Consider the following 20,253-nt stretch of genomic DNA (forward strand, 5'->3'; position numbering starts at 1 on the left):
GTCAAGCTGGCCAGAAGCTGGAGGAAGATGGCAAAGGATGTGAAGGTAACAGTTAGGACTGTCTGCTTACTGATAAGGAAAGAGAGGACATCTATGTAATGCAAAAGAGGAGGTTGTCTTTTATCCAGAGCCAGTTGAAGTGCCTGTGTTGAATGTTGTCAAGAGCACAGATCTTCCTCTTATGTCTAGATTACAGTATTGTAACCCTAAGAACATTTCAAATAGCTTATTACGGGAAACATATGATTATATGCTGGTTTGATTGTGTCATGTTCTGATTATGGAATTTCAATCATTCATTTAAATCCCTGGGTAAAGTACATATTTTTTAAAGCATTTCATTTAATTCTAAAGTAAAAATGATACTTATCATAAAATACTCGTATGTTGCTACAATGTAAATGGAGGGGCACAAAACTAACCACAGGAATAATATTCTTGGTATAGAATTAGCTTTTTGCACAAACCTCAATTTTCTGTTTCCTTTTAAAATTCCTTCCTTTATTTATTAATTCATCATTTAGTTCATTTGACAATCATTGAGTTCCTGCTCTGTATCAGGCATTATTCCATGCTCTGGAGATATAAAAATTAATGAGAAATAAATTATGTCCTGAAGGAGCTCACTGATTAGGAGCAAAGATTGAAACATAAGCCCAAGCCTTGCAAAGTGGTATTTTTAGGCATTATAGCATGCGGTAAGTGCGTTGGATTCAAAGAGACATGTGTTTGAGACCTAGCTCTGTCACTTATGATTTATGTTACCATGGGCAAGTTATTTTATTTTGCTAAGACTCTTCCTTCACTGATAATATTTAGAATAATGGTGGTTTCTAAACCGCAAAAGTTGCTGTGAGAATTAAATGACATAATGCATCTAAAGCACTTAGCATAAAGGGTGGTGCTCAAATGATAACTGTAAGTGGTACTCTCATTTATGAACTTAGTTGCTGCCTGTCTTGGGAACATAATGGGGGACAGAGATTGCTTCCTTCTCTTAATTTCTGAAAGGGAACATAATAGATTAAAAGGATCACTATTACCATGCCTTATTACTGTCCTTTCTGAATTTTTTCTATCTGGCCATATTACTAAAATGCCTGAGAATTTTATATAGTCGGGCATCTTTGTTTGTTTGTTTTAAGATGACAGTAGAAAAACATTTATTCTCATTATGTTCTATCATTGATCTTAAAAAATCACATTCTTTTTTTCCCTTAACAAAGTTCATTCCTGATGGGGCATATACGAATAAGTTGGTAAGAGAAAACAAAACAAACAAAAAATATCCCCACCGAAGGCACCTGAGGCTAGGGCTGTGGGTTTCATTGAGACTACCAAAGGCAAGACAAATTGTAGGTGTGAGTAGGTTGGAAAATGTATCAGTTCCCTTTATCATTCCCTCCCAGCAGGGCTTGTGCAGGCAGTAATAGGAAGGGCTCTGGGTAGAGAGCCAGAAGACGTTTAAAGGCAACTATGTCTGGACCTTCCTGGGACAGGGTTCATCCCAGGAAGCATCCTCTGCCTGGAAAAGCATAAATTCACAAAGGCAAACCCTAAATTCACCCAGGCTTTTTTTTCATTCAAGTGCAATAATCTCTATTTCTGGATGAAATTATTTGGCAATGATGATCCCAGTATTGATTCAATCTCAGAAGAAGAGTCAAGGACTGCATTGTGTTCAAGGTAAAAGTGGGATGATGACCACTGAAGACAACATGGTCTGTACAATGAGAATAGTGTTTTCATGAACCCTCCCTTCATCTGACAGGCAACAAGCTATTTATTTCTCTTTGACTGAGTATTATTATTGCTGTATCATCATTGTCATTATTATAGATATAGTTGAAGCACCTATCACAGCAATTCACCATTGTTAGGTATAATAATTATTTTTGTAATAGCTATTAGGCTAATAAGGCATGTTAGACTTTGCACCCACTAGTTCATTTACTTTCACTTATCTCCTATTTTAACTGAAGTTAGTTACTCATGGTCACTCATATAAGTGACAGGGTATTTAGAGAAATGATTTCCATGGTTTTATTTAGCTGAGTTCATTTGTACAAACTGAATACAATTAAGGTCAGTATTTGTATGAATCAAGAGTATGATAATCAAGAATCCAGAGTTTGATATAATGAGATAACATTGACTTCCTACTTGCCCGGGACTAGGGATGGTGTTATGGAGTAGAGCAGCTCACCTGCAAAGAACCTCTTCTCTCAGTCTCATTGATGTTAGAATCTTTTTTTCTTTTCATTTCGTTAAATGACTATTTGTTGGAGATGGTACTGCTAGAGATTCAGCTTGCTTGATTGTTGAACATACAATCATCTCAGGTTTATTTATATACGTGATGAAATAAAATATAATAGAGATCATTTTGAAATCCAGTGCATTCTAAAGCCACTGCAAATGAACATTCATGTGAGTGTAGAAATGAGTTATTCATGTTTATTTACTGGCTGGTAACAGTAGAGGTCAGTTGGTTTCAAAGGCCATTTAGTTGAATGCTACAGCATTGAATTAAACCGTCATTTAAAAATACTTTTACTTTGCATTAATATAAATTGAATTTAAGTTATTTGAATTGCTTTTTAAAATATAGAGACCAGCATTTTAATGGGCATTTGTTGTACTATTTAAATAAATCTAGGCTGGGCATGGTGGCTCACGCCTATAATCCCAGCACTTTGGGAGGCCGAGGCATGTGAATCACTTGAGTCCAGAAGTTCAAGGCTGCAGTGAGCTGTGATCACACCACTGCACTCCAGCAACAGAGTGAGACACTGTCTCTAAAATAATAAAAATAAATAATAAATCTAGAGTCTGCCCTTAAGTGGATGGAATTTAAACATTTATAAACAATCATGTTAGTTAATCTTACTCTTTAACTTTTTCTATAAAGAGGTATAAACTTGTGGAGAAGGCCCTTGATTAGCTCAATTTCACTGATATCCCCTTCTTTCAGGCATAGCACTGAATCTAAAGAATGTTTTCTGATTCACATGCGGATTGATTCTTACAAGATATAGATTAAAGAAGCAAATGAAGGGAAAAAAATGCTTTCCACTGGATGCTGTGGGAGATATTCAAATATTTACATAGTGTGTGTCAAGGATCCCCAAACCTCGGACCACAGACCAGTACTGCTCCATGGTCTGTTAGGAACTGGGCCACACAGCAGGAAGTGAGTGGCGGTTGAGTGAGCAAAGCTTCATCTGTATTTACAGTTCCTCCCCATCACTCACATCACCACCTGAGCTCCACCTTCTGTCAGATCAGCCATGGCATTAGAGTCTCATAGAAATGCAAACCCTACTGTGAACTGCACATGCAACGGATCTAGATTTTGTGTTCCTTACAAGAAACTAATGCTTGATAATCTGTCACTGTCTCCCATCACCCCAAGATGGGACTGTCTAGTTGCAGGAAAACAAGCTCAGGGCTCCCACTGATTCTACATTATATTGAGTTGTATAATCATTACCTATCACAATGTAATAATAATAGAAATAAAGTGCACAATAAATATAACACACTAGAATCATCCTAAAACCATCCCCCTTACTCCGGTCTGTGGAAAAATTGTCTTCCACAAAACTGGTCCCTGGTGCCAAAAAAATTGGAAACTGCTGGTTCATACACACATACACACACACACACACACACACACACACACAAACATAGATGTATATATAGATCTATATATGTGCATACTAGTATGTGTATGTATATATGCTTATCTATTGAAAGGATGTAAATTTCTTCTTTCATTTGCTAGTGTGAGTGATTATTTTTATAGATTTTCAAATATGCAACTATAATTGCATTTCAGAAAAAAATCCAACTGGTATCATCATTTTATTTGCTATTAAAGTCAATTCTCTATTATTTTGTTTAGGATGTTGTATCCACAACTGTGAGTGAAATAGGCCAGTAATTTTTGTTTCTCACATGTTCTTTATGGCAGTGGCTCTCAACTGGGGTGATTTTGTCCCCCAGAGGTACTTGTCAATGTTCGGAGACACTATTGATTTTCACAACTGAGGGGAGTAAGTGCCACTGGCATCTAGTGGATGGAGGTCAGAATGTTGCTAAACATCCCCTTCTTCTGTAATTCTGATTATACTGCTTCAGATTTCAACCATTTAACTTTATGTTTTAGAAATCTCATTTTTCTCAAATTTATAGATTCTTTTCTGTATGTATGCTCATTTTTATGGTTGTATTCTTTTCTTTTGCTATTTCACATATAAGCCTTCTATATTCCATATCTGAATCCAGCATCTGGGGTCCTTGTGGAAGGTCTAAATCTACTGTTCCTTATTTCTAAGCCCATTAGTTACACTGTCTTCCCTTTCATGTTATATACACTTAATACCTCTGTTCCATAACTTCTTACAGAGCACTGTACTTATTTACACATTTGTACTGTCAATTAGATTGGGGATATCTCCTGGGAAAGCACCATGCCTTATCACTTTTTCATCCCCAGCACACAGTTGTCTAGCACATAGGGGAATTCCATAAATGCTTATTGAATGAATGAATACCATCATCCTTTCAAACATACAAGCATACAGTCAATATGGCTTTTATTCATTTTATTCATTTCCTTATCTACAGATTCTAATCATGCTGGAATTGTCACTTAAAGTTTGACTAGTTAAACTATTTGGTTATCAGTAGGTCTTAGTGTAAATATTTGCTGATAACAAGTAATTTGAAAGGGAAAAATCACATTTTTTTATTTCTAGGGAGCAAATCAAAGACTTTTGGCTTACTGTCAGCTTTCTGAAAAGTTTCTTCGTATGGCTTGTCTAAATTATTTGTGCCACGGCGTAAGTAGTGTGGCTATTCAAGCACGGTAATCTTGTGGTGTCAAAGAAATTCTCTAAATGAAATGGTATCTAATATTACTATACATTCTAATAAATTAACTTACAAAGGTAGTGAACATTGTTTGGACATCTGAGATAAATTCTTCTATTTGAGAGAAATAAATGGACATATACTATACATTGATAAAGGCATAATGTTTAAATAATTGATTGTTAAAATATTTTAAAGTAATTTTAATGATATTTTGGATCTTTTTTTTCTAAAGCATATTGGAAATGATTAAGTGAATAAACAGAGAATATAATTCAGCATGTCACTGTGGTGGAATTACAGAATATTTGAGCTTCCAAAAGGCTTCTATAGTTGGAATTCCAGGGAAATTAAATGATTTGGACAAGGTAACAATGCTAGTTGATGAGCAGAATGACACCAGAAGCCAAACTTTCTTATTTGTTACCAGTGTCCTTTCCCTTTGATATGGTTGATGGGCAGCATGAACCGGATGCAGACTAGTCTGACTGTGGGGACACAGTGTTGTGGGGGTAGAGAGGCCCTCAACTTATAGAAGCCATGATTGTCAGAGGAGGGAAATTAAGACCCTGAGAGATTGACTGATTTCCTCCAAGTCCTAGACAATTTATTTGTAAAGCAAAGAACAGAATCCAGTTCCCCTTTTCCCATTTGTCATTATTCTTCATTGAAAAATCAATCTGGTCAGTAAACATTTATTGGGTAACTACTATATGTTCAGCACTGTGTTGGGTAATTTGAGAATACCAGATTAGTACAAAATATGGTTTATTTCTTCACAGAGTTTCAGTATCATTAAGCATCCTGAATATAAAATGATTGTGTGATATTTTACATGAAAGTCAAGTAATTATATTATATCCTTTGAGAGTTCACTCAGGCTAGCTGTTTGCCTCCAAGCAGCATGGTGTCTAAACCAGCTAGTTGTTTACCCTAGTATTAGAGATCTCCAAGGGAGGACGTCTGTTTAGTAACTCTTGTGATCATGAAAGCGTTCCTTATATGTAACCTATATTGCTCCTGTTTAAGCCTGTGTGTTTTATTTTCTTCTTAGTTCAGAGACACTTAAATAATCAGTAATTCTCTCCAAACTTACAGCACACTAATGTGTAGTTGTTCAACTTAGTAAAAACATTTATTGTGCCAAATATAGTCCATTAGCATTTGAAGAATAAAATATGATATATATATACATACATATGTATATTTATTTTGAGTTTATTAAAAAAACTTGAAATCATTATGAAGAATTTTTCTACTTCTGCATGTTTCTTCTCTTAATAGTCACTTATAAAGGAACTCTGGACCTCTTTCTATTGGTATTATGGAGCATGCAAAGTAATAGCAGTTACCTGGCCTCAAAGAGCTAGCCAGCTACTGGAATAGTCAACTATTGGAATTGCCAACTATTGAAATTCATACAGATGAATAATAATTTGGGAAAAATCCAGTATAGTCTATCCACATATACTAAAGATTGTCCATTTTGAATTTATAGAAACACATTTACAATACAGAATAATTACATTTAAAAGGCTTGAACCACTTAAAATGTGGGGGCCTTATCTACTTGATTCATAATTGTATGCGGAGTTTTTTTTTTCTTCTTATTCACCAAGCATGTATCTGACCCTTACACTGTGCTCCATGTCCAACAAAGAGCACAAAATTTTGGTTCAAATATTGACTCTAACATTTACTAGCTGAGAGATTTAGAGCAAGTTATTTAATATCTATGGGCTTTCCCTTCATCTGTAAAACCAGAATAATAATACATAGCCTTATATAGGTTGAAAGATCAAATAAGATGTAGTTTGAAAGCATCTTGATGGTAGGAAAATCTTCTTTCCCCTGTTTCTTGCTCACCTAAAGAGGGATTATTTATTAGTAACATTCCTGACCTCTGTCTGCACCCCACATCTCCCACTCCCTTCTTCCCAAGAGAAGAGGAGTGAAAATACCTCACTGGTGAGTTTGGGGAAATAAATTCGTCTGTTGAGTTTAGCTCACGTTCATATTTTCTCTTTGGGGCCTGCAAATGCCTGCAGAAAGTGACCATTCTGATCTGCTGCTCTGCTTAAATGTAAGTTTCACCAGGCCAGGACCCCACATGAGGAAGACATGTTTTCCATCTACACCTGGGACCAAGTGGGAGAGTTTGTCTAATTCTGCATGCATTTTTGGGAAGCCCATTGTTGCTGCACCCTTAAATTCTCTTATCCAGTTTCAATTTTAACAAAAATAAAATGGATATTTTGTCTCCATATGCCTATTTTGAATTAGATCTCAATTAATTCAAAATTCAGGCAGGCAACATGAATTTGTTATTGTAGCCCCTCAAAATAGTAGCACTTTATATTTGCCTAATGCTTAGGAAATTTTATTTCTCTCCAGTTTTTTTTATTTCCTCCTATGCTATTTGTTGTTGAAGATTTAAAAAGATGTGCAATATTATCTTTTTCTCTCCCAGGAGCTTCCAGTTCAATAAAGGAGATTAGATAGGTACACAAACAGCTATAGTGTAAGATAGCAGGAGTAAATATAAGGCAGGCACAAGCAAAGTGCTATGAGAATTAAGAGGAGAAAAAGATAACCCACTGTTGAATCAAAATGGGCTGCAAGGAACTGGGACAGACACTAATCACTTAGCCCTAGGACTGAACAACCAACCTTCCATTTCTTTAATTTCCTTAATAAAATTCCCTAGTGGAGTTCTGCCCAATATGACTTGTCCTGCTATCTCTTGTGTCTCTTGATTGACACTGGAAGGCATCTGGGATTTTAACAACAAAGCTACTAGTGCTGTTCCCAAGACATTCCTTGCAGAAATTTCTGAGAGTATTCTTAAATATACGTGTCTTTTAGACTAGAGTGAAAACACATATAATTCAAATCTGAAACTCTGTTATGAAAATAGAAACCAACTTTATTTATATTTAAGCCAGTCTTTTAAATAAAGTCCATCATTTCTCCCCCAATGATTCCGAGTAATCACTTCAGCCCCTCAGCTTTCAGCGAACACTTTAGTCAACAGAGTATCTAGAAGTGAGAGGAGCTGGAAGAGACTATAGCTGATACAGATTTCCCCAAGATGAGCTGGCTCACTTAGCAGATTTCATTAGGGACATGCATATTTATGGGAGTTATGGCTTCTACAGGTAGTGCCAAAAGAGGCAGACAAGAAAAAAAAAATTAGGTCTTAGAGGTCTGTGGCTGACAAGCAAGACATCAAAAGGCTTCTTATTGCCTCAGCAGCCGATGCCACTCTTACTACAAAAACAATGAAGCAGAAGCAGCCAATCAGGGCAAATGGCTGTGTGAAGGTGTCTGAACGTGGTGAGCAGCAAGATACCTCCTTACCAAAATTTGGCTCATGGTCCTTAAATTTTACTGTAACTTGGGAAGCATAAAATATTTTATATTCTGAAAAGTAAAACTTTTAGTTTCATTCACAATTATTTTTTAGTTTCTCTGTTTAGTAGTCTTAAAAATGAGCTGATATTTTTAAAAAATTGTATTATTATATTTACTTCCCAGAAATATTTTCCAACTGATGCATCCTGTCTTGAATTCTTCAGATGTGTGTTTACCTTGTAGGTATTTTTTGTATTATGAAATCATACCTACCAAAAGATCAGTGTGACCTGTATTCTAAAGCATGATCCTTTTAGACTTCTGAAATGTAGAGGGTTGGTTCCTGCCCTTACAAGATCCATATTCCTTTTTATTACTATCATAAAAGTAGTTATGGATGGCTGACTTTTTAATTTTCTTGCTATAAGAAATTCCTTCATCAATTTTTAAATAATGGAGACTTATTTTTCTTGCAATAAGGACTTATTAAGGGAGCCTATGAATACATATGTGTGAATTTTAATCAGGAAGTAAGTCAGTTAAAATTGATTTGTTATTTTGCTGCTGTTGACTTTCATGTGTTTGTATTTTTAGTGGCCTTCTGATGACCAGTCACCCTCAGCATATGATATCATAGAAAGAAATGAAGGTACTCATTTCTGAAAAAAACTATATACTGTAGTTCATAAATTCAAGTTAATTTTCTGTTTTTATTATTAATTCCAATTCTTAGTTTGTTAACAGGCCAGGTCTGTACTTCCTTGAATTTAATTTAGATCATAACAAAAGGATATCACTCATTTTATTTGTCCCAATGGATGCATTTGATGCGTGTATTCCACATGTATTACTGGTAAACCCAACCTTCTGAGAGTATGCATATTTATTTGTATTTTTACTTTATGTCTTCTCTATGAGTATCTCATTGGTAAGAGTATATTCCTAAGAATAGTAATATTGTAAACATACAGAATTCTTTATGCTATTACAAATACAAATGTCTTATATTTCACATTTCCTATAAATGGGAAAGATATATGAAAAGAATCTGGAGAACTTTTCTAAAAAGTGTTGTTCTCATTTTAATAAGGGAGATAACAGGTCTCTAACACTGTATGAAATCACAGACTTTTGTGATTATTTATCAAAATACACAGAGTAATTGATTATAAATTAATTATTGTCATTCAAATATGATTTTTAAGTCTATCTTGCAGAATGAGAAAGGCAGTTAATGTTGTATAAAACCATTTGAAAATACTCAAGTAATAGACCACCTGCAGGGAACCACATACTGTGGGAGGTCATTGCTGGCTAGGAACACACATAGGAAGGGAACAGGTGTTAGCTTTGGTTGGTCTCAGACTGGCACTGGGTCCTAGTGACTCCCATTTCAGGGTTGGGATAGAGAAGAGCAGAGAACTAAGATACCCTAGGTTTCTCTGTCTATGTGGGCATGAGAGGTCGGGGAGAAGGGCAGGAGAGAGGAGAGACAAGAATAATCATGTAAAGGAATGCATTTTATACATATATACTTTATGCTGTATCAAGCACATGTTTCTAAGTTATAAAGTTCTCTAGTTCTGACAAGCTTACTGAAGTGGGACACTTCAAATCTTATAGTGGTCTCAGTAATAGCATAAACCATCCAGATGAGATGTGCAAACAAAATGTCTTTTCTCTGCCTCATGTATATTTAATAATTTTTTAGCATGACTAAGATGAACTCTGTGGTAATCCATCAAAAAATGTAGACAAGAATAAGAAAAAAGTTGTTTATAAATTGCTTTTCATTGGTGAGGAAATAAGTTGATTTAAAATCATCTGTTGTATAACTTTGAACAAGCGAACTTGAAGCTTCTGTATTTAAATCATTGATCTATTTATTTTTGTATTTACTTTAAAATATATTTATATCTATATTTATTTTTCTGTATTCAAATCTTTTGTAATTAAATTTTCTGTATAAATATATAACATTTATATTTATTTTTAAATATATTTATTTTATATTTATTTTTCTGTATTTAAATCACTGATCTATTTACTTTTATATCACTTCTTTTATTTTAAATAATCATCACATTTTGGTGGCCTGACTGAGCTTTGGAAAACAAATTAAAACTGCAGCTAGGAAAATTAGGTTAATTATAATTCATTAGATGCTGTCTTTATTAAAAGTGAATTGATTTAATCCCTATAAAAAACCCTAAGGCATGAGAAAGCAAATAGCTGTGTAAAAGCTTAGTGTACTCAACAATTAGAAGATACTACCGTTCAGTACTTAATGTGCATATGAATCACCTTAGATCTTGTTAAAATGCAGATTCTGATTCAGCAGGTGTGGGATCAGCCTAAGAATCTGCATTTCTAGCAAGCTCCTGGGATTTGTGATGATGCTGATCCAGCAACCATACTGGGTAAAAAGGCTTTTGTCAGCTCATTCTTGCAATGTGTCAGATAATAATTAAGCATTTGCTAATTATAATACAGCCATAGAGAAGGAATACAAAATGGTGTGAAATGTGGTGCCTGCAATTCTGAAACATTTTAAGAAACCGGTTTGTTGAGATAAAATTCACAGCCCATACATTTCATCCATTTAAATTGTAAAATTCAAAAGTTTTCAGTAGATTCACAAATATATGCAATCATTACTACAGTAGATTTTAGAACATTTTTATCATGTCAAAAAGAATCCCTGTACATTTTAGGATCAGTTCCCTCCACTCCCATCACTCCCATAGCCCTAAGCAACCACAAATGTACTCTTTGTCTCTATAGATTTCTCTATACTTTTATATAAATGGAATTATATAATATGCAATGTTTTGTGACTGGCTTCTTTCACTTAGCATAATGTTTTTAAGGTTCATCCATGTTGTATCAGTACTTCATTCCTTTTCATGGACAAATAATATTTCATTGTATAGACATACCACTTTCTGTTTATCCATTTGTCAGTTGATGGACATTTGGGTTGTCTCCACCTTTTGGCTATTATGGCTAATGCTACTATAAACATTCATGTGCAAGTTTTGTGTGTAGATAAGTTTTATTTCTCTTGGGTGTATACCTAAGAGTTGAATTGCTGGATTATATGGTAACCATACATTTAATTCTTCTGAAGCTTTTAATTTAGATAAATAGAAAGATTTTAGTACGTAAATATTCATATGTGTATGCATATAAACACACTGTATCAAACAATTGGCTTCATGAAAAAGGGTCCATGGTCAAATAATTTTGGAGAGCACTACATGCTAAAGCTCTCTTAAATCAGGCAAAAGGGGAACCATTTCACTTTGTTTAACACAGGTTTCCAAACATGTTTTTCAAATATGTTTGGAAATTTTTTAAAAGCAAAATGTTTAAAACTCAAGGATTTAGTAGAGAGCATTTTCAGAAATGGCTTAATTGCATATTATGGAAATAGAAAACTTATTGGATAGGGCAGAGAGTATATTCAGGGAACTAGTGGATGATTTATTGGGGCTAGACAGATGATAGCTTCAACTCAATAGGTAAATCCCATAGGTAAGTGGATAGGAATGTGGTTTCTGATGGAGGATATCTGAGTAGAGGAATGATAGGGTGGAAATGTGATTTCTGAAAGTTGTTCTGGGCATGAGTCATAGGATGTTATAGAAGGACAAAAAGACATGGAAATGACAGGGATACCACTTATGGGCCAGTGAAATTGCCTAGCTATTAATATCCATAAGTTGTATAAAGAGGGAAGAATTCTGATGACACAATGGACCCAAGGGAAAGGGGACAAGCAAAGATGATGAATAATAAGAAATCTATTATTGATAGCAGAAATGCCAAATGCAGTATGTAGAATAAGTGCATCTTTAAAAGCACTAAACAGAAATATCACATTCCAACCAGATGTATCTTATGAAATTTTCTAACATTATAGAAAAATGATTATATAAAAATGATGAAGACCTATTTATTCATCCTTTTTTATTTGAAAATTAGTACTTGATTTCTGTGTGTGCCCTGCCATAGGTTTTGATGTTGCCATCTGGCAGAGTCTGCTTATTATCTTCATTATGAACCTAGACTTCCTTTTTATGCTGGTTTCTATTTCCCATTAAATCAAAAGTTATATCAATTTCAAATTAATGAGAAGTAAATATAAAGATGGAAACTTCCCCTCAATATTATTATTAATTATGCTTTTAGAGCATAATGTTTAGCACTGCTCAAATCTGGTTGTAAATACGTTCTTTCATTGATGAGATGACCTGTCTTTACTTTTTCTCCTGTTACTGTATTTACTGTTTCCCTTTTGTTTGATGTCATTGGAAAATGAAGTTGCCAGATGGTTTGCAAACAGAAGTGAGCAACAACTTCTCTTTTTTTAAAAAAAGTTTCTTTATATACAAATAAGTAAGCAAGCAAACAAAAAAGAATGTTTGCTTAAAAAAAAGAAAGAAAAAAATTTTGCTTCAAAGATACACAGAAACACACTCAGAATCTCAGAGTGTTAATTAGATGCTCCTGTTTATATCAGGATGAATATGCCATATATGGGTAATAGTTCCTAAATTAGGTAAAAATAGGGATCTTGAGGAGCCACACATTGTCAGCATAACACACAGCATGAAGACAGCCCCCTGGCCAGCTTTTTTCTTTCAGTTATAGCTATTCAAGTCTTCATTTTTACAAGTAGTACTCTCTGATATCAAAACAGATTCACTCTTTTTGTCCACATGACTTTAGGCAGTATGAAGATCACTAACATAGGCATTATGAAACCTTAGTGATTTCAGATTCACCGCCAACTCTATAACCCAGAATATATCTCTTCACTTCTCTGGGCCTTAATTTGCTCATCTATAAAATGAGACATTAGGAATGGAACATCTTCAAAGTCTCTTTCAGGTTGTAAATGCCGTAATTCACAAGCATAAATCTACAATTTTAAGTGTAATTCGAAAGCTGGAATTCTGTGCAAGAGGCCAGGAAAAGATTTTTAGAGGTTATAATGACCACATAAAAACTACTTTTCTGAACCTTATAGCTAACACAGAGAACCTATGGTATCTAATAAGATATGAGATTATATAAAATTAGAGGCTAGAAGAGAGCAAAGCAAAAGCAGCAATTAAACTTTATCACACATTACAGCAGCCGTGGATTCTACCTAGACTTTTAGGCACAGCTTTAAGGTAACTTTGTTTTCCATTTGGCTTTCTTTGTTTCTGTGTCTCTCCCAAAAACATTTCTTAGATTTCTCCAGTTCTATCCCAGTGTTAGACACCTACCTTGTATTCAATATATTCATGTTGAGCTTACTGTCATCAATTATCCACATCAGTAGTCAATTTAGAGGAAATTTTAGACAAGAAAATAAAACATTATGTGTTTTCTCAAATAATTATTTGACTTCCTCATTTTTCAATTGAGAGGAATAGCTGCAGTCTCAAATACTTCTGCAAAAGATATATTCACATATTAATTTAAAGTGCTAGTTACAGGCTGGGCGCGGTGCCTCATGCCTGTAATCCCAACACTTTGGAGGCTGAGGTGGGAGGATCACCTGATCAGGAGTTCGAGGCCAGCCTGACCAACATGGTGAAACCCCGTCTCTACTAAAAATACAAAAAAAAAAAAAAAAATTAGCTGGGCATGGTGGTGGGTGCCTGTAATCCCAGCTACTCAGGGAGGCAGGAGAATCACTTGAACCGGGAGGCAGAGGTTGCAGTGAGCCGAGATCACGCCATTGCACTCCAGCCTGGGCAACAAGAGTGAAACTCTGTCTCAAAAATAAATAAATAAATAAATACATAAATAAATATATAAATAAATAAATAATAAAGTGCAAGTTAGGTTCTTTTTTGCCCAATAAAATGGTTTACATTTGCTGTGCTGGTTCTCAGAAAATAAATTTTAAATGATAAAAATTTACATGATTTTTTATGATATATGATTTTTATTTTAACAGAAGTGCTTATACAAATTTTATCCTTGGGTTTCTATATATACTTCACACACTCTGATAATTAAGTTCATAGTTATCATAGATTATTAAGCTTATCAAACAGAGATGTAGCAATTATAGTTTTAAGGGATTGGTGCTTTTTAAAATGTTGTTCTTCATAGGTCTTTTCTAATGTGTATGTGATACTGGCCTAAGTGAGAGAGCCAGTAGGCCAACCTCAAGAGTTTGGAGAAAGAAAGAAAATTAGATGTCCTTTAAAATTCAGCACAAAATCAAGTGGAGAAAAATAAGGAGAATTAATTCTGTTCTCAGAGAGGCTTAAAGAGCCTGACTATAATCTGATGCTATTCATAGAGCTTAAGAAAGATCCTGGCAATCAAGTGTGGTCAGATACAGAGATGTACAAAGAGAAAAAACTGTCCAGGAATGCCCAGGAAAGATGAAGCCTTAACCAACAGACTTTGAGAATCCCTGTCCTGTGTGCAAATGAATATGTTAGGCTAATTTATCCCATTAAACAGCAAGTTTCATCTAATTGATTCCATTTGTTAGATCTCTGTGATAGCTTATATTATAGTTCCTGCATCAGTCTGGGTCCAATCAGGAGAGAAAGAAACTGCACAGTAATTTGAACATGGGAAGTTTAATATAAAGAATTAACTATAACAGGAGGTTGGAGTAATAAGGAACTGGCCTATGAGAAATAAAGAGAATGCTAAAAAGTACAGGATTTCAACTACTACCTTCTAGGGATGAATTGATTCCATTTCACCCAAAGAAGAGAATCCCCCAGGGCTGAGATCCAGACCTAGTTGGAAAGGGTGCGACCACAGTTCACTGAATGGCAGAGAGGTCACTGTGTTGTCACACCAGCAGAACTTGAAAATCGGGCTTCTTGAACTTGCCAGAAATCTACGGTCTAGGGTGTGGGAGAAAACTGTTCAAGGTAAGTTATCTTTTGCCCAAGGGGAGAGTCAGGGGAAGTTGCTGGTCATTGGATGCTGCTGGCCACCCATGACTGCACAAGTCAGGTGCTAAAGAAACTACATGTGCTGCAGGAGCCTGGCACCAGAGAAGCTGCCGTGTTGTAGAAGATGGGACTGAAGAAGCTACATGCAAAGTAGCAACCTAGCTGTAAACCCTAGAAGCCACCACACTGCCGGCAAATAATGCTGGAGAAAGGGCCTTTCAAAGGCTGGAGAAAGAGCATTTCAAAGGCTAGGTGCTGGGAAAGTTGGACACATTGAGAAAACCCGTTGCTGGAGAAGATATCTGAACTATGGGAGCCAGACACTGAAAAGACTACACAGGCTCCAAGAGCCAGACTAGAGAAGTCGTCTGCTTTAGGGGAGCCAGGAACAAGAGAAGCTGCATCAGGAGACTGTCTAGAAAAGTACACTGGAGCCAGGAAGGATGATGCTTCCTCTACAATGTCTTTCCATTTCCCTCTACTGGCAAGTTTTAACATAGTGCCTGCTGACAAAGGGAAATTAAAGGGCCCAGATCCATTTTCACAGTGAAGGCAAAAATAATGAACTTGGAGATAGGAGGAAATTAATCAACAATAAGCACAGTTCCCAGCTATGCTTCCTCTGCTCCATAAGAGATGTATAAAAATGTGTCCTTCGTCCCTTATAAATACATGTAGATTTGGGTACTTCCCTGAAGGCACAGGTATTTCTCCCATCCATTGGTTGACTTGGGCTTATGACTTGGTTGGGTCAATAGCACAGCAATTAATGTGATATAGCACCAGTTCTGAGCAGATGTTTTAAACGTGAGTCCATACGTTAGCATGAACTCTTCCATCTTTGCCCTGTGCCATAAAGAAAGCAAGTCCCAGACAGAGTCTACTCTTTTATCTGGGTCCTAGAATGATCTACAGAGCTGAGTAGAGTGACAGCCAACCTGAGGCCTCTAAGCAAGGAAAAAATATGGGTAGTTGTATGCCCCTTAACCTTTGGGTTGTTATTACAACAGAAGCTGACTAATGCAGTTTCTAGGCTTGACAACCAACTTTCCGATTTCTATTTGGCTAATCGTGATAATGCATCATTAAGACCTATAAACCATTAGGTCATTTTCTGATTTTACATATTCGTCTGCAGCAAGGAGATAAAATGAAGTGACAAGGCCCCTTTAGATTGAAGAGAATTCATCATAGTCATTTCATCCTGAGAGAAGTCTTCTGTGGCAGCTAGCCAGAACTTCCCAGATGACGTCTCAGACTTGCCTGAGTATAAATCCTTGGGTGGAAGATTAGAGATGGAAAAGTTATTGTCAATAGTTTCTTTAAGGTATAGGGCCTCTCTGCATGGCTGTTGTTCTTCTCTTTGCCAGTTTTCATGATTTGCTGCAAAGATTATCATTTATTTCATTTTATCTGGTCTTTATCAAATGTCCCCTAATCATTTGGGACACTGGGTTGTTGTCTAAAGTCTATCTTTAGAAACTGCTGTTCTTGATGAGACTTGGTAGACTTCTACACAACTTTCTGTGAAAGAAAATTGTTTTTGATAATAGTGTTATATTAAATTATTCTTCAGCCGTCACTATAGTTTAACAACACATAGTTCATATTAACATAGGCTTTCTTTTCACTCATTGATTTATTAGGAGAAAATAATTTTCTAACTCACTATTATAATATTCATTATAACTATAATTGCTATTATAATTATTATTATATTTGGTAATCTCGGAGCATCCCCAACCTGCCACACACACCCACGCACACATATATACACATAAAGAAGTCTGAGGCTAGATATTTCAGCCTTTATTGAGCTGAAAAATCATATTGCTGTTCAACAAGATTTTTTTCAATTGAAATCAAAAGTAAGAATTTACTTCCTATGATCACTAAATAATTAAAAGCATAGGTCAAATATTAGCATGTATATAAGATAATATGTTTAAGAAAAGAAACAGTTCTAATACTTTGAGTGCTAGGACTATTGCTTCCTGTAAATATTCAAAAATATTGACTAGAGTTTTTAAACCCTCCTTCTGCAGTAATGATCAGTCCTGGAGCTAATTTAATTTGGGCACGTGCATGAAAGACATCATGAGGAGATAGAAAATAACCACAGATTCTAGTCTTGTCTCTGCTGCTGTACTTGGAGAATCTTAGTTTTCTCATCTCTAAAAGGGGAATAATGACATATGCCCAAACAAACTTATGGATTTTTTTTTTTTTTTTTTTTGAGACGGAGTCTTGCTCTGTCACCCAGGCTGGAGTGCAGTGGCGTGATCTCAGCTCACTGCAAGCTCTGCCTCCCGGGTTCATGCCATTCTCCTGCCTCAGCCTCCCTAGTTGCTCGTACTACAGGTGCCGGCCATGATGCCTGGCTAATTTTTTGTATTTTTAGTAGAGACAGGGTTTCACTGTGTTAGCCAGGATTGTCTCGATCTCCTGACCTCGTGATCTGCCTCCCAAAGTGCAGGGATTACAGGCGTGAGATGGGGTTTTTTTGAGAATAAACTGAGTGTCACGGTGAAAAGGAGATGTCAATAGCAAAGGTCTTTGCAAATGTGAAATTTTTTGATGCCGTGAAATAATTGGTTGATGGTATGTTAATGTCTTCCTAAATGCCATTGAACCTGGAACCTAGCCAAGGGAATAAGAATTAATCAGAAGAGTGATCTTCAAAATATATCTTACTACAGAAAAAGCAGAAGATATTAGGACAGATCTTAAAGTTTAGGGTAGGTAGAAATGTAATTTCTCCTTCTGAAGTCATTAATAACCTGATTGTAACTTCGACTATCAGAAAGTATGATATTCCCCAACTCCTATTAAAAAAAATGTGATCACGCAGTAGAGAAATTTACTATGGGAAAGCTCCTTAACAATCACATGGTATTATCATTTAAAAGTGGAAGGGATAGAATGATGGGAGAGAGGCTTAATGGCAGGGTGGAGGTGGGGAGACAGGGATGGAGAGAATATAACCAGCTCACAACCATCTTCTCTCTGAACTTTTCTGGACTTCATTTTCTCTAGTATATAGTGAAAGTTTAATCCTTTTGTTTCCCTGTGATCCCAGAACTCTTTGAACAAACTTACTATTAGAACTTCAGATGGTGTATTACATTTATCTGTTAAATTGTCTTTCTCGTCAGACTATAGATGTCTTGAAGGCGAGGATCATTCCTTAATTGTGTAGTAGCCCAGACTGCTGCCTTGCACAAGACCTGGCATGTAGTAGATTTATACTGAGTGATATGTGAAAGGATAAATGGGCACAAAATAGATCAAAGTAAAGCCACTGGAAGAGACGGGATTTGGTAAGGTTTTAATCAAGTATTTCACTTCTTAAATACTAAGGAAGTATTCTCAGAATTCAGCACAATACAAATTTTATATTAAATTTTAATTTAAAAATTTATGTTTGTAGACATGTCTGTAGACATGATTGAAATATTCTCTCAGGAGACTCCTGGAAAACATGATTAATTTCCCTTTCCTTTCCTTTCCTTCCTTTCTTTCTTTTTCTTTTCCTTTTTTTTTTTTTTTTTTTTTTGACGTTGTCTTACTCTGCACCCAGGTTGAAGGGCAGTGGCACAATCTTGGCTCACTGCAGCCTTCGCCTCCCAGGCTCAAGGGATCCTCCCACCTCAGCCTCCAGAGTAGCTGGGACCACAGGTGCCTGCCACTACGCCCGGCTAATTGTTTGTGTTTTTGGTAAAGATGGGTTTTTCACATGTTGCCCAGTCTGGTCCAAATTCCTGAGCTCAAGCAATCCACCTGCCTCTGCCTCCTAAAGTGCTAGGATTACAGGCGTGAGCCACCATGCCCAGCAAGGATAATTACTTTCTAATGCCTGAGTTCCTAAGTTTAAGTTTATGCGTTCTTAAAAATAGACCTAAAACAACTATGATATTCTGCTTCAGAAGATAATAGTAGCTTTCCTTGCTACCCAGAGAGGGGCCCATACTGCATTGTTCTGGATTCCCATTGTAATTAAAGGGAAACTTTCACAATGTCCAGAGTCTTTAACGTCCTGCAAATGAAGAAGAATGTCCTCAAATTCCTTGCAGCAGAAACCCACTTAGATGGCACCAACCTGACTTTCAAATGCAACAGTACATTTCCAAAAAGAAAAGTGATGGCATCTACACCATAAATCTGAAGAAGACCTAGGAGAAGCTTCTGCTGGCAGCTTGTGCCATTGTTGCCATTAACAACAGATATCAGTGTCATGTCCTCAGGGAATACTGGCCAGTGGGCTGTGGCGAAGTTTGCTGCCGCCACTGGAGCCACTCCTGTTGCTGATGGCTCTGTTCCTGGAACCTTTACTATCCAAATCCAGGCAGTCTTCTGGGAGCCATGTCTTCTGGTGGCTACTGATCCCAGAGCTGACCACCAACCCCTCACAGAGGCATGTTATGTTAACATACCTACCATTGCTCTGTGTAGCACAGATTCTCCTCTGCACTGTGTGGACATTGCCATCCAAGCAACAACAAGGGAACTCATTGAGTCGGTCTGATATGGTGGGTGCTGGCCTGGAAGTTCTGTGCATGTGTGGCACCATCTCCTGTGAACACCCATGGAAGGTCATGTCTGATTTCTACTTCTGTAAAGACCCTAAAAGGGAATGGAAGTCTGCTTCTGAGAAAGCTGTAACCAAGGAGGAATTTCAGGATGAAAGGACTGCTCCAGCTCCTGAGTTTACTGCTCCTCAACCTGAGGTTGCAGTCTGGTTTGAAGGCATGCAGATGCCTTCTGTGCCTATTCAGCAGTTCCCTACCGAAGACCATAACACAGCCTACCATGGAAAACTGGTCTGCAGCTGCCACTGCTTAGGCCACTGAATGGGTAGAAACAACCACTGAGTGTCTTAAGCCATTTTTTACAGACTTTTAAACAAGATGGAAATAAGGTCAGTTCCTAAAACAAAACAAAACAATAATTGTTTTTGAAAAAGGAATGTATTTTTAGGTGGGAATGGGATGGGGGAGTAAGTGTTATGAAAGTCAGAAGCATATGCCTGGCATATAAACCTAAAAGCATAGGAATCTTTGTCATAACATACAGGATATTGCAATTATTTTGTTAA

General features: G+C 36.3%; 1 pseudogene; it reads left to right on the plus strand.

Moving 5' to 3' along the window:
• Positions 1 to 19,112: 19,112 nt before the first annotated feature.
• LOC129032953 (small ribosomal subunit protein uS2B-like) lies at positions 19,113 to 19,683 on the plus strand (annotated as a pseudogene).
• Positions 19,684 to 20,253: the final 570 nt, after the last annotated feature.

The sequence above is a fragment of the Pongo pygmaeus genome, chromosome 2, assembly GCF_028885625.2.
Source record: "Pongo pygmaeus isolate AG05252 chromosome 2, NHGRI_mPonPyg2-v2.0_pri, whole genome shotgun sequence".
Lineage (NCBI taxonomy): Eukaryota > Metazoa > Chordata > Mammalia > Primates > Hominidae > Pongo > Pongo pygmaeus.